Source organism: Strix uralensis, chromosome 6, assembly GCF_047716275.1.
Source record: "Strix uralensis isolate ZFMK-TIS-50842 chromosome 6, bStrUra1, whole genome shotgun sequence".
NCBI classification, from domain to species: domain Eukaryota; kingdom Metazoa; phylum Chordata; class Aves; order Strigiformes; family Strigidae; genus Strix; species Strix uralensis.
In genome coordinates, this window is record NC_133977.1 from 41,264,898 (window position 1) to 41,278,604 (window position 13,707).

Consider the following 13,707-nt stretch of genomic DNA (forward strand, 5'->3'; position numbering starts at 1 on the left):
AAAAATCCCTCTTTATCGGGTTTGGGTGGGACTTTACACCAAGTGCCCTGCTTCATGTTTCACAATTGTGAAATATCATTTTCTTGCAGAACTATGACAAGCACAACTGCTGTTCAAGATATTCAGTGCACCAGCTATGTTCATGCAATTTATATTTTGCACATGTAGACCATAGCACCTCTTCACTTGTAGATTTTATTTATTTCTGCTTAAAGGTTAATGAGATTGTACACCACCAATTCAACTAAATTAGTAAAACAATTATTCTGTTGGAATATTTCAGATAATTTCTTGTATTATCTTTGCATCTACATTAAACGACACATCAATACTTTTTTTTTTTTTAAATATGAGGTGTTACATCAGGATGGCATCTGACAGAATTACATCAGTCTGTTGCCCTGGCTGTGTTTAAGTGCTCAGAAAATAAGTAGTTATATTTGAAAAGAGGAAATGAAGCCCCCCCAAAATTCAGACATGAATTCTGCACGTTTAGAGCACAAGAGTAATTTTATTTTACCTAAAGAACCAGACACTAGAAACAGCTAAGTAGCAGAGGGAAGTGCAACAGGAAAGCTCCTGTTCACATGCTCATTCGAGAAGTATTTAAGGTGAAATTAACTCTTTTTGCACTAATGGTTCACAATTAAAGTTTTTCAAAAACTACTAGAGGGGATGTACTGAAAAACTGTGATAGAGGCTATCAACTCATGATACAGTATCTCTTGTGATCTAAAAAAATTCTTATCTGCTACACAGCAGAACATAAGCTAAATGCCAGTTGGCTTAAAATATTGTAAGAAAAGGCTGTTTTCCAGAAAGGCACATGGCTGAAATGGAGCTGCTTGTAATCAAAGTGCTCAAGTCTTTGATTACAGGAGCTATATTTTAAAAATTACACAGGGCCTGCTTCTGGCAGCCTCCCTCAAGCAAAGAGCTGTACCTACCCACACATGAGCTCTCAGGACTGGGCACACGTGGAATATTGTAAATTCTTATCTAATATATAACACATGATGAATGTACACGTTCAAAACATGATGCAGCTTTACATTTACTCCCTATACGAAGCTGCCGGCACTGTCCCATGCAAGCAATGGTGCGATGTAATCTCCTAAACGGTGTCATGACAACTAATGTAATTATACCGAAATAGTATTAGCTATATTTATATTGGGGGTAGTCTTACCACAGTGCTTAAAGACCTGTTCTGCTGCTCAGGAATTAACCATATCTCCTCGGCCCTGTAACAACGTAATTAGTCATTCTGACATTTTGCCTTCTGCGGTGACTAACAAACTCCTCCCAATCATATAATTCAGTGGTGATAGCTCAGATTTAAATTATATGGTTCAGGTAATATATACTCACATGATCTCATTTTTTCCTAGTATCGTATTTTAATTCACTGAAACAAACAAGAGGAATTGTGTTAGGTGTTTCCTCCCACCCCCAAATGGAAATTTATTTTTTTCCTAAGCACAAATCAAACATGATAACTCAAGGAGCTTCAATAGTAAGATTTCATCTTAACATGTTCCAGTTAAAAAAGAAAATAAACTTTTACTCCCATCCCCACAGATTCAGCTAATACAAGGGCACCCTCCAGCTCACCACATCCCCACTGGTCAGTGAGCCTTTGGCACAGAGGGGCTCTGCACAAACTCATTTTTTACGATATTTTTTGCCATATTTTTTACCAGTTTTTCCATATTTACAGGCACATGCAATGAAACACCGAGACTTCTTCAATAACAAAATGGTTAAACTCTCAGGAGTCAACATGCATGTGCTCTAATATACATAGTACAATTTAACCAAAAATATATCTATTGTGTATAACCTTGCAATTATTATTTAAATTTATTTAAATTTTAAAATTAATTTATTTAAAATTTTATTTAAATCACATAGTTTTTACAACTGCAGTTTTAGGAAACACAGCACCGGCACCCACTGTACCACAGAATGCCAAAGAAAGTCGATTCTAGTCAAATATTTTCTTTTGACTGAAGTGCAAATCGCATGATCTGAATGTGTATGAACTAATTAGCAAAGCAGGTATTCATAAGCTCTCACTCTGCAGGCTACCTAACAACAGATACTTCACTACTTTTAATGACCATCATCCCAGAAGCGTGACAGAAGCAACCGAATCACATTCGGCCAACAAAATATGAAGATATTTTCAGAGATGTTCTTACTCTTTATTATTGATACTGAAGTGGAAGTTCGCACTTAAAATGTTTTGAAGAATTACCCTTACTTTTGTGTTGAAATCACTGGAGGTATGATTATCCCTTCGGACTAAATGCCCTCATCAAAACATCTTATAGGTACATTAAAAATTGAATGGGCATAAACAACTCCAGCAGCTTGGAGCTTGACTTGGTATCACAGTGATCTCTGCAATTCATAAACATCAACACTTGGGCTAGTTTGCATGGGAATACATACAACTAATTATTATCTTTTACTTAAGGGCACGTATGGTGTGCTCTACAGGTACTGGCACTGCTTTTTGCCTAATGTATTGCCTCTTGAAGTCTTTCAATATAACAACTTGCTGATATACTCTAAAGCATTTCTAGTGTTACCAAACTGCTTTATATTCAGAGAGAACACACTGCAACTTCTGGAAGATGCTGCTAAGAAGCAGTAGTTACAAAACTGTATGTGACTTGCAAATAGTAATTTCATATTGCTAAGACATATATTACCTTGTTACTTAGCAGTTTTTTGACAAAAACATTGATGCTTTATAAAACAAAAAGAAATGTGAAAGTATCTTTTTATGGAAACTACTTCATTTTGCAGTATTATTGAAACTTCTACCTTAACGACTGATTTAAAAGCAAAATTAATTTACAATTTCACAGCTATGTCTTTTTGTATTGATGGCATTAAAAAAGCAGGTCTTTTGGGGCAGGGTGGGAGAATGTTAGAGGACACAGAGCTGCCTGGTATTTTCCCTAAAAACATTTTGTAATACTAAAGTACATAGAATACCTTCTGGTTAAAACTATAATAGTAAATACTAATACTGCTTGATTGATGGTAAGTAGTTTTTCTCTGATGTATGACTAAAAACATAAAATGAAGTAGTGAACCCAGATTGCTTCTGCCAATAGTCAAACCTACAAGAAAAGGGGAGAAAGTACTACATGATGATTTAAGGGAGCCAATGGCTTCTCTAAATTGTGCTCCCCAAGAATTGACCCAGTGGTTGAGGTATAACACACCTCGATTGCAACGTCTTGTGCCACCTTCCTCTCACTGCTGCTGTTGTGTTACTCTTCTATAGCTGAAAAATCCCTAGATGCCAGAAGTCAGTTTAAAGTGAACTTTATATTGATGGAACAGCCTAAAGAAGACCTAAACTGAGCTGAGAATCTGAGCTAACAATAACTTAAGGCTCCTTCACTCCTAAACATCAAACACCAAGAGGTTCCAAAACTTTTAGAAAAATGACAACTGAAACATGCAAAACCATGCTGCCATGGCTACAGCCAGCAAAAGAAATAAAGGTTACCATTAGCCTGTTATTCAGAGACTGTAGAGAGAATTTTAAAATAGGTGAAGTATAATTACCCAAACTAGAAGACACTTAAGGTCAATTACCCAACTACAACAGAGAAGAAAAGAAGCTTAGCGACCACCAAAAGTCAACCAACCTTGAAGCGAGAGCGCAAAACTCGCCCCTAAGACACTACTGGGGAGAGAACACCACCCACCAGCACAACCAGTGCAGCTCCTAGAGTAGCTCTCCATACTCGCCTCCAGATTCTTTCATCACGATTTTTGACTAGTTGACACCAAGTTTTGAGGTGCATTAGCCATAAACTTTAGAGAATCTCAGTCCTGACTTTGGTTCACAAAATGCTTACAGTGCATCTTCTCACTAAATTTAGTCATTCCAAAAAGATGCTAAGAAACCTGTTACAATAATCAAGGCTGGGTTCAGTGACACTCTCGGCTATACTTCGGGTTCTTACCATTTTACTTCAAATCAAAATTTGGCCCACTAAACCTAACTCAATATTTTTGCACCCAGAATTGCAAACATTTCTTTCATTTCTTCATGTAAGTGATTGGTATGATTGGTAAGAAGTAGTTTCAATATTACAAATAATGAGGCAGCACAAATTCTAGCAAATGAAAACTTCCTGAGCAAAACTAACAGCTTCTTCAAACACTATTCGTAACGTTTTGTTATTAACCGTTTCCTCACTAAATTACTTTTCTTTTTAAAATTTAGATTCACAGATATGCCAGGCTGCTAAATAAAACAGCAATTCAAAGACTGAAGACATTTTACACGTGGTTTACAGCTAATGAATTTTGAAAGTTGAAAGAAAACATTGCAAAGAAGTTAGTTAAAAACAGTAGTGAGATTCTCTAAATAGATTCAACTCTTCAAAAGAAAATCAGTCACTGCGTGCAGCTTTAAAGCCGTTCTTTCAAGTGAGGATTGAACTAAACCTTTACTTCGCAAAATGACACTAAATAAAAAACAGTACTAAAAGATGCAAGTGTAAAAACAATACTAATCATCTCCAAAATACCCTTTTTTTGGTACAAGAAGCTCTACTGGTTCCATCAGCACCGCCTGCATGAGCAGGTTGGAGGCCTTACTCATTTAAATTGCGTTTCTGTCACTTGACTACATGTGCTCATAGGAAGATGAATAGGACAACCCCATCTTCGTCACGGGGAAATCTTTGTGAAGGATAGCAATATTAAGCAGATGAGTGGCTCACATTTACCTTAATGTCAGTCACGTGTATAAAGTTATGCACAAGACTAAGCCAAAATACCGTTTCTCATTATGTGGCACAATAAGGCTTTCATATGTTGTTATCTTTGATGCTGCAATGACGTTTTTCTATTTATTCCTTGATGTAACATGAAGTCCAGAAACAAAATATCCTCTTAATTCACGGACTGATAGTCACTGGCACACTACTTACACGCAGACGCATGGCTGTTTACATTCATTGCAGAGATCCAACCATTAGGATCTTCCCCCATTCCCAGAACGTCCAGGGCTTCAGATTTCTCCCAAAGACCTAATAATGTAGACTCTTGCAAAGAACCCAAAATGAATGTCTCCATTTAAAGTGAAGCAGAGTTGAACATAAATCAGTAAGAGTAGCATGTATTGTTAAAACTTACTGGCAGCTAACACTAGGGTCCTTTCAAACACCAGAAGAAAGCTGTAAGCGTAGTGAGTAGCATCATCTGAGCTAGCTTAATCTAGCTAGCAGAGATAAAACACCAAAATCAGAAGAAAGCTTTAGCAACCAAGATAAACATTTTCTAAGAATGCACGGTATGTAATTACATTGCTGCCATATGCAAATCCAGTGTCGCTGCATCTGCAGCACTGCTGGTACCCGCAATACCTAAACTGATTCAGTATAGGTATGTTTAGCATATCTTTAAAACAACACACCTTCTGCTTCGTGTCTGAAGACCTATCCTTTGATTTGCTGAAACGTGAATATAAAAAAGCAGGAATCCTTACAAAGAAATGATAATAGCTAGCTGCTTTGATACCTATGGCAACATGACTAAAAACAAGCAATTCAAAGAAACAACTAAATCAGTTTAAAGTTATGAAGTTATGAGCTGCTTTTTTTTTTGTGGTCTTTAACTTATCTGCAAGGCTCTTTCATCCAATTTTTGTAAAGAAGTGTAAGTAGCCATTCTGAATTGATTATTACAACTTTCGGATGAGTGACACTTGACTGCAGAAGTAAAGGGATGTCAGTCTCCTTTGTTTTCATTTTCAAAGAAGGAACTCAAAAAATACTCTTCTCCCTCCATGCTCTTCTTCTATTCAAAAAAGAGAATTAAAGATTGCGGTTTGGGCCCATGGTCTTGGACTCTGCTCTCCCTCCGCAATGACTACAGACATACAAATACTTAATCTGGTAGTTTAGACAAATCGTTCAACTGTCTGGAAAATGCAAGCTGAACATGGAGTCCTGTTTTACTAAAATTAGGTCATATTCCTGCACACAGGATGTCTGCAGGATTTGGTCCAGTCACCTGTAGTCTATATTCTTCCAATGCATTAGAAGTTACCAAAGGAACATATGGCTCTTCTTTCCTGCAGCAATTCAAGTTCAAGAAATTCAAGGATGCAGGCATTCACTCAATATTTTTCTTTTTTCTCAAACTTATGTTTGGATCCCAGCAATTCATCTAGTGCCATAAAATGTTTATGGTTTCAACTTGTATGGAAAATCCAGCAGCCTACAGAGATCGAAGGGCCATTCTTACTGTCAAAACTGTAAGCTTCACAATGATAACTTCATTTTCATTACAGTTTCACAAAAGATATAGAAATATATAACTCTTTTAGTTGCCAATAACCTTACAGAATAAAAACATGCAACACCAACCAGTAAGTGCTGACCACAGAACACACAATTAGCTTTTGTCAAATGCTTTTAGAATGGTGCACTTATGCATTTTTAAGACTATAATTAAATTGCCAAAAATGTATAATATGACACAAAATGCAGTTTTTCTGCATAAAAAGTTTTTTAAAAACTTTATCTTCTTCCAGTACAAAAATAAAAGCATATTTTAAGTCATTATTATCTCTTTAGGCTTCCCTCCTAGGTGCAGGGAGGGATTTTAGTTTCCATTCTAAACTGAGATGAACCAACTGGCCTGGCAAGCTCGTTCAATACTTCAAAGCTATCACACTGCAAGTCCAGGTTTTATTGCAAAACTTTTACACCCCAGTTTAGCCAGGGTCAAGAGTTCTGCACAGGCTGTATATGTCTACCCTCAAGAATGATACTACTTCAGTTCTTCACTCTCATCACTTAAATAAATTTTATTGATAGGTTATTTAGGGATTTGGGTGAGTACGTGGTGCCTGGAAAGCTATCTAGTGAGTCCTCTGACCTCATTAAAATCTGGATATTTGCTGTAAGCAAACAAAGCCACTGTTTTAAGTTGCAGGCTTTCATTTTCAGCTGCTGTCTCATGAACGAAAGAGCAAAACAAGCTTCTCCCTGATCAGTGAGAATGTTGCTTCCTACAGATCTGCACCCCTGTTACAGGATCTCTACACCAGTAAAAGTTATCCCTTAAGTGAAGGGATAGGTGAGATTTTTAAATTGTTTATAACTGTGTTACTATACACATCTCAGACATGCTTAGAATTGCTCTTCTATGTGTTATTCATGAAAAATTGAAAACCAAAACCAACAACAAAAAAACCCCATCAACAAATAGCAACAAAGAAGTACAAAATACAACCGAAAATTGGTATTTTAAGATTTACTTCTGCAAAAGCTATTCTGGCTACACCAGGGTCCTACCAAGATGTTGGCTCAGATGAACTGGCAGCACACTTGCAGGATCTAGCCAGTACCTATGCAGCTGTTGTTTCCTAGCAAGTATCTGAGTAACTACTGCTGGTTTGTCTCATTAAAAAAAAAAAAAAAAAAAAAAAGATACTGTTAAAGTATCCTGAAACAGTGAGTTAATGAGATTACATACTGGAAATCACCTAAAAATAATTAACTGTTTACCAGAATCCTGTGAAATTTCCAGTAGGTAATATTCAAATTCAAGTCATCAGGAAAAAGAACAGAAAAAGAACATATCAGCCTATGTATAAACATATATGAGTACATACAAAGCACCAATTCATGTTCTGCAATTGCCTTTCCTTCTGCATGGGAAAAGCCCATGCTACACCTCTCTGAAAAAACACAGCAATCTTCCCCCACACCTCAGCCACCTCCAGACCAAAGTGCAGCATGACATTTGATACGCACGCTTTCGACCCGCGCTTTGCGAGCGTGTGGTAAAGTCCTTTTTAAAGATGATGTGAATTACAGGTATGCAGATGGGAGTGCTAGAAGGGGTTCTAGTTTCAGTCTCTGAAGTGTACCTTCATGGCAGTAACCACATGATTCAAAACTGTCTGTACATTTCAACACAGGATATCATTTTGCTTTGCACTAAGACATATTCCTCAGATTTTAAAGCACTACATTTTCATAATTTAGCAAAAAAACCCAAGCTTCTAGCAATAACATCCTAAATGAGCAAAGGAAGACTTTGGAATTTTTCCTGGTTTTAAATTAAGCTTTATCATTTTAAGCCTCCAATCATCTCAAAAAATTCTTACTTCATCAGCTAGGCTTCCATTAGGTTTTTACTTGTGAAAAGCGGCCTTGTTAAAGATGAAATACATTCAATTTAAAACATAGTTGCATGTCCTTTGTGAAAAGGGCAACTGACCACACAAGAAAAATGTACAAAGTCAGAAAGAACTGCCTTCAAACAATAAAAATGCATCAGAGACAGTGCACAGATGCACCCCATAACCCAGTTGATGAGCACTCCAGCTTCACCCCAGCTTTTCCAGAGGGGATGAGGACAAGCTGAACACTCAGAAGGTGCAGTGGGAAGGGCTTGCATAGGAGAGGGGTAGTTGGGAGAAGTCCACAGGAAAAGACAGTCCTTGGAAGCATTCGTCCTTCTAGACCTGAGTAACCAAGAACACCATTGTCACCTTCAGAATTCTGCAACCTGCACGCTGTCTTACATTTTTACTAGCACCAGAGTGCAGCAAAGGAGCCAACAGCTGAGACACTCTAAATTTTCTTTTACACTCAACAACGACACTTGCATATCAAAGCCTACATGTGGAAATCACTAACATTTATGGAGCCACTTAACTACAACCTGAAGTTTGAAACGAGTTACAGATGGACAGGTTGGGCTTACCTACGCAGTGTACGCCCGACGCAAATAAATGAGAAACTCAGTTCACCTCAGAGTGGCACTGGTGGTCTCCATCTAATCAACACCCCATGTGCCCTTGGACTCACTTTGTGTGTGCTAGCAGTATTTCAGTGTGTCCCTCCCCTATACCCTACACCATATGAAGTTGAGCATGATGATAGTATTTTAGAAAAAAACACCTAAGTTACTTGGAGCCACATTTTCAAAAGGAGAAGCTGAAAGTCTCATGGAGTTACAGTGAGACTTGGGTACCTAAATGTTTAAATCATTTCTGAAAACGGCAGTTCAGCAAAGACTCTCAAAAAGTTTTGAAAATATTATCCTGTATAATGTCAATCATAGTTCTGTCTTCACAACATACACAAGTTTTACAGTTCATGGTAAAAAAAATACACAATGTGTAATACTTGTGTGAACTAGCATTTCTTTTTTTTTCCCCTATCACATCAAGTTCACTCACTTGGGGATTGCATTGGAGGTGAGAGAGATGCTGTTCTTCCTACGTGAGGCTGTTTCTCCCCAGCTACCTCTCCTCTCCCACCTGCTGACACATACCAGAAGACAACATTACTTTAAGTTTATGGGACTTTCATCTCTGCCCAACTCACAAGGCTACTGTGGGCCCTGCTCGTCTGTGCAAGCAGCAGCCTCAGAGGCATTACAGGTCTTTAGTGTCTAGCAAAGCCCTCCTGATTGAGACAGCATCGTGGTGGTTGTAAGTGATTTGTGGAAGAAGGGAAGGGCCTGGAGTTTATTGTTTACTCCGGTATCTCAAATTTAATTAAATCTGAAACATGGCAGAATTTAGGACACTGACAAATTGAACATTAATCATAAATGAATTCATAACTTAAACATATATAGTACCTTGGCATTTGATTTCATGTGAATAACAGTCTGTTATTTCCTGTAATAAGTTATAATTTATGTTTTCAACCCCTTTCTCCAATCTCATGTATATCATCTGCCTGTAAGAGATGCACCTACGTGCCCAGGCTATGGACATAATACCTTCTGCAACCATCGCGGACAGTGATACCACCCACACTGCAGATACCGTAGTACATGAAAGCTTCTCTTCAGTGCTTCCACTCTGGCAATACCTAAAGCAAGACACACTACTTAAGAACTAGGCTTTCCAAAACCTCTACTTTATCAACAACTTTTTCATATGGCTTTGCTATCTCACTGGCTGCCACTGAAAGCAATCGAATTAGGCAAGTCTTTCCTACATTACACTCAGAATGACATACCATTAATTGATTGCACCCCACAAAATTTTAAAATACAAAAAACGTTGTTCTTATACAATTTACTCACTCCCTAAAGACTCCTGACAACTCAGCTGATAGTTTTAGAATATACCTTTTTATTATTAAAGAGACTGAACAAAGAATGATATGAGAAAGGCCACATCTTTACGATAAAAGCAGCTGAAAACCAGCTTAACAAGACACTTTTTAAAATTTATAAATAAAAGTTCCCTGAAAAACCTAGGTGCTAGGAAGAAAAATAACTACTGTAAGGAAATGGCAAGATAAGAGAGGAAAAAAGTATCACAAGCATCAAACAAGGCAATAAAAACTTCATTAGAATAAACACACTGTAGAAGTCCAAACAATCTCCATGCTATGGAGACCTCTGATAATGGCACTATGACATACAATTACAGTGCCAGCACAGTTCTGATGCCTCAGAGTCGAATATTCAATCAAGTAGGACACCAGAAGAAACGTGTGTCAATATAAGCAACACAATCTAAGAAATACTTGAATTCTCTGCTGTCTTCTTTGAGCTTACACAGAAGCCCTTCCCTCACTGCAGCCCGTAATACTGTCTTTTTGCTATTTGACCACGTATTTTAGTTTAACACATAGGAGCTTAAAACCTTTAATTCTGTCAAATTTAGTACAGAGTTGCCTCATGAGTTCAGAAGGTACTGGAAAAGAAAGGGGAAAGGAGAAGGAACGGTGCTGACACACACTATGTCGCACCAGTTTGTGCCTTAAATGGACCAGGATTAAAGCAGTTTTACATGCACAGAAACTATAATGATGAAGTATGAAGCCTTCCCTTAGAGAGACAATCCCAGACAGTTTAAATGTTAAGGATATTGGGGAAGGGGGATGCCTCCCTTAAAATACTGACTGATATGTCCACTATGTGCAAAATTCACAGAAAAGTGATCATATTTTCATTTTGGTTTTAATGCACAAGTGTGTTTTACACTTGAAGATACAACCAAATTTATTAATTCTCAGTGTGAGGAAAACTAATTTTCCCCACCAAAAGTATAAAATACAGTCTCAATTCACTGTTGACTACCTTTAGTTTGAACAGCGGAATTCCATATATTTTGATTTTGGGGGGCAGAAGGTGGGGTGGTAAATAGGAAATACATATCTGAATAGCCAAACATTTTTGGTCACCTCTTCCTATTTCATTGTAGGGGCCACCCGTCTCTTAGGTTTGTCACTCATGTACAGCCATATGAAGCTGGTCTACTTGAATTACAAGTACAGCACAATTGTTAACAGACATACCTCATTCATGATCTTAACATTTCCCACCTCTGCTGCAACCATGTGAATACAGGTTTTGATTAAAAAGGAGAAAAAGAGAAGTCAGCAAGCATGTTGCTAATCTTGCCTTGAAGGAAAAATTCCTTTGATTTCCAAAACCTGTAACCTTATCAGACTTACCATGCACTGGAAGCACAATGTGAGCTGTACCATCATTTCAGGGCAAGCACAGTAAAAATCATTAGTAGACATCTATTAACACCAAGAACTTCATACCCATCGAGCTGGGCACAAAAGGCAATCACATCTCCTTTTCTTTATGGGGCCAGTTAGTGCCACTACGCAACCAAGGCAGATGTGGAAAGGTAGTCCCCAGATTGCACACACTTAAGTCCTTATTGTAGAGTCCATCTGCTCAAACAAGCATCACATGGAGAGAGGAGAAAAGCTGTTTAATTTGATCCATTAATGACCTTCTGAAAGGCAGCACCTTCACAAACAATTAAGAGTACCATCCCACAAAGTGCTGGATGAAGCTGAACTAATGAATTTGCTCTGGAATTGATGATACTCTGCATGGACACTGTAACGCCCAAGGAGAGGCAAGATACTGCAAGAGCGAGGAGCCCAGGACCCCAACCCTACATTGAATTATTGGCCATGAGCCACTAAACTCCTGTGTCTTGTGTTTTCTGTCTGTTCAGTAGGGAACTACACACTTTCCCTTTTTCATCTAAGAAACACGTCATATTTATCAGAAGCATTATTACCTGCATCCAAAGCTGGGAGCAGTAAAATACCAGGCTGTGCTGTTTTAGATGTCTTCAACAAAGAAGTCTGGGAATCTTGTCTATGGATCTCAGTGGTGAGCAGTACTTTTTCCCATCCATTCTATCTGCTTCAGGCCAATGGACAGATGATAAAGTGCAATTTTTCCCAACTGTAATAGCGTTCTTAAATCTGAATAGAGTTGGGGGGAGAAAAGAAAAAGGGATATGAGCTCATCTGGTGTAACTTCCCAACTGTTTTAGGCTAAGAAGTTTCATCAAAATACTACCCAAATAGTATATCACCCAAATAATAATCCCGAATACTTTCCTTAGTCTATTAATGTCTGCAAAAAAAGACTACATACACTTGAGCTAAAGACAAAAGACAGGGGAGTCCCCAATCACCTATGCCCACTGATCATCAAGAGTAGGTAGGTTCATTTACTTCACACTTGATGAAATCCTATAGTGGAGGAGCAAGGTGAGCCTTGCCTTCTCTCCCCCAAGACCCTATCGACCTGCCTTGCCATTAAAGATCCTCTCTACAGGAGATGGCCACCACTATCACTCTTCAACATGTCAGGGAAACACCCCACCCCACCAGAACTCAAGACAATATACTCACGGCAGTCTTGCATTGCTGTGTAAGTTAGTGTCAAGATTTTACATGTTGGTCTACTTCATGGTCTCTTTTGTATATGCAAAGACTGCACTAGCCCTTTTGACATGGCCTTATAGTCACCACAGATAATCACACCTCCAAGCCCTACCCTGAGTCACAGAATCAGGGGGTTGATGAGGTTGGAGGTGACCTCCAGAGACTGACTAGTCCAAACCCTCTGCTCAAACCAGGATCAACCACAGCAGGTTCCCCAGGACCATGTCGAGTTCTGAGTATCTCCACAGACGGAGACTCCACAGCCCCTCTGGCCAACTTCTCCCAGAGGTTGACCACTCACAGTGAAGAACTACTTCCCGTGTTTAAACAGAATTTCCTGTATTTCAGTTTGTACCCCTGAGTCTACTTATCTCAAGGCTAAACTGTCCCAGCTCTCCCTACCTCTCCTTGTATTATGCCCATACTCTCAAAATGGGGTTTCCCAACCTAATTTTTCTGCACCAACTACAGTTTTACTGTATTTTGATGACTGAACTACATGACTAACTGTGAATATCTCTCTCCAGTATTCTTTGCACCACCTGAAAAATAAAGCAGCAAAAATTAAATGACCAACGAAACTGATGATTAAGTGTAACTGGGCCACAAACACACTGAAGATCCACTAGATGTAGGTCTTACTCATCTTGTTAAAAGTTACACTTTAAGCAACAGGACATTTTTAATCTTTTCTGTGTCTCAGCTACATATAATCCAAGTTTTTATATCAAAATATTGTATTGCAATGATTTAATGCTTTAAAAGAAATTAGTTTAATATAGCAATATAGGCCAGACACACAATCCTATTAAAAAAATACATCAGCTTTGTCTCACAAAGCCTTCTATCACGAAACCATAGTGACTGGCATTAATTACTCTTTTTTTTTTTAGCCTTTAAGCTTCACTGACGGAAGTCCAAGTTAACCTTGACTTTACTTTGTCCTGGGCTAAATCTACTGTGACATCCTTTTTGC

At 38.2% G+C, this 13,707-nt stretch overlaps 1 protein-coding gene across 17 annotated transcripts in view; it reads right to left on the reverse strand.

The window, feature by feature from the left end:
- The window catches only part of GTDC1 (glycosyltransferase like domain containing 1), a 213,501-nt gene that overhangs the window by 174,039 nt on the left and 25,755 nt on the right, over nucleotides 1–13,707 (reverse strand). For 13 of the 17 annotated variants that reach the window (XR_012629533.1, XR_012629532.1, XM_074873803.1 and 10 more), the window contains exon 2: nucleotides 12,074–12,263. The exons of the other annotated variants lie outside the window; for them this stretch is intronic. The gene's annotated coding sequence lies outside the window, so the exon portion shown is untranslated. The remainder of the gene's footprint in view (nucleotides 1–12,073; nucleotides 12,264–13,707) is intronic. 17 annotated transcript variants of the gene reach the window in all.